Source organism: Petromyzon marinus, unplaced genomic scaffold, assembly GCF_048934315.1.
Source record: "Petromyzon marinus isolate PM22_M1 ecotype Great Lakes invasive population unplaced genomic scaffold, UKy_Petmar_22M1.pri1.0 PM_G_Scaffold_236, whole genome shotgun sequence".
Taxonomy (NCBI): domain Eukaryota; kingdom Metazoa; phylum Chordata; class Hyperoartia; order Petromyzontiformes; family Petromyzontidae; genus Petromyzon; species Petromyzon marinus.
In genome coordinates this window covers 95,001-97,500 of record NW_027422802.1, presented here as the reverse complement: position 1 = coordinate 97,500, position 2,500 = coordinate 95,001, and positions in this window count along the sequence as shown.

Sequence of the window (2,500 nt, the reverse complement as noted above, 5' to 3'; positions counted from 1 at the left end):
AGGGTCGCACAGAAATGCCTCGGAATGGGAAAACGGGTCATTTTTGTGTGGCCACATTGCATAGGAACGGCATGAAACTTCCAGAGGCATTTGCAGCAGGAATGCATGTGCACTCAAAAACGTCTATATTTTTCACGGATAGACCCCGTGAAACGCTATAAATTGGCGGGGATGTCTCTCTTGTGGCTCACGGGCGCTGTTAGTTAGGGTCGCACAGAAATCCCTCGGAATGGGAAAAGGGGTCATTTTCGTGTTGCCACATTGCGTACGAACGGCATGAAACTTCCAGAGGCATCTGCAGCAGAAATGCATGTGCACTCAAAAACGTCTATATTTTTCACGGATAGACCCCGTGAAACGCTAGAAATTGGCGGGGATGTGTCTCTTGTGGCTCACGGGGCTGTTAGGGTCGCACAGAAATCCCTCGGAATGGGAAAACGGGTCATTTTCGTGTTGCCACAATTGGCATACGAACGGCATGAAACTTCCAGAGGCATTTGCAGCAGAAATGCATGTGCACTCAAAAACGTGAATATTTTTTCACGGATAGACCCCGTCAAACGCTCGAATTTGGCGGGGATGTTTCTCTTGTGGGTCACGGGGCTGTTCGGCTCGCACAGAACTCCCTTGGTCCACCTGATTCGTGCATACAGGCAGCAACTAAAACTCTGTAAACCTGCTGTGAGGACATCTAAACAGTGGACCAGTGAGGCTGTGGAAGATTTGCGGGCGTGCTTAGACTGTACTGACTGGGATATGTTCACGACTGCTACCAATAGTCTGGATGAACTCACAGAGGCTGTGTACATCAGCTTCTGTGAGGACTGCTGTATCCCAACACGTACCAGGGTGAACTTTAACAACAACAAGCCCTGGTTCTCAGCAAAGCTCAAAAGGTTGAGGTTGGAGAAGGAGGAAGCGTTTAGGAGTGGGGATAGAGACAGATTCAAGGAGTCGAAGAACAGGTTTAGCAAAGCGGTGAGAGAGGCTAAACGACTGTACTCAGAGACACTAAAACACCAGTTCTCTACTAACGACGCTGCTTCTGTCTGCCAAAGGGCTCAGGCACATCACCAACTACAAACCCAGAGCGCCCCACACCACTAACGACTCCCGCCTAGCCAACGACCTGAACGAGTTCTACCGTAGATTTGAAAGACAATTGGACTGTCCTGAACCACCCCTTCCCACCCAAGAGGCCCCATCCCCCACCCATACTACAGAAACGACTCTCTCCTTTCAGGAGGGAGAAGTTAATGGGCTTTTCAAGAGGCAGAATCCACGCAAAGCAGCCGGGCCGGACTCTGTCTCTCCAGCCACCCTCAGGCACTGCGCTGGCCAGCTGTCTCCGGTGTTCACCAACATCTTTAACACCTCCCTGGAGACATGCCATGTACCAGCCTGTCTCAAGTCCTCCACCATCATCGCTGTGCCCAAAAAGCTAAGGCCAACAGGACTAAATGATTACAGACCGGTCGCCCTTACATCTGTGGTAATGAAGTCTTTTGAGCGCCTGCTCCTGGCACACCTCAAAGCCATCACAGACCCTCTCCTGGACCCCCTTCAGTTTGCCTACAGAGCCAACAGGTCTGTGGACGACGCAGTTAACATGGCCCTCCACTTCACCCTACAGCATGTGGACGCCCCAGCATCCTACGCCAGGATCCTGTTTGTGGACTTCAGCTCTGCCTTCAACACCATCATCCCTGCCCTGCTTCAGGACAAGCTCTTCCAGCTGAACGTGCCCTACTCCACCTGCAGGTGGATCACAGACTTCCTCTCTGACAGGAAGCAGTGCGTTAAGCCGGGAACAGAAGTCTCTGACTCCAGGTCCATCAGCACGGGAACTCCTCAGGGCTGCGTCCTTTGCCCACTGCTCTTCTCCCTGTATACCAACAGCTGCGCCTCCAATCATCTGTCCGTCAAACTCTTGAAGTTTGTCGGACGACACCACCCTCATTGGGCTGATCTCTGGTGGGGATGAGTCTGACTATAGGTGGGAAGCTGACAACCTGGTGACCTGGTGTAGCCAGAACAACTTAGAGCTAAATGCTCTAAGGACAGTTGAGATGGTTGTGGACTTCAGGAAGAATACAGCCCCACTCACCGCCATCACCCTGTTAGACTCCGCAGTCAAAATTGTGGAGTCCTTCCGCTTCCTGGGCACTATTCTCTGCCGGGACCTCAAGTGGGAACTGAACATCAGCTCCCTCGCCAAGAGAGCTCAACAGAGGATGTACTTTCGACGGCAGCTGAAGAAATGCAACCTGCCAAAGACAATGATGGTGCAATTCTATACAGCGATCATTGAATCCATCCTCACCTCCTCCATAACCGTCTGGTACGCTGCTGCCACTGCCAAGGACAAGAGCAGACTGCAGCGTATCATGCACACTGCTGAGAAGGTAATTGCCTGCAATCTACCAACCCTCGAGGACCTGCACACGACAAGGAGCATGAGGCGAGCGAGGAAGGTTGTGGCCGATTCCTCGCACCCTGG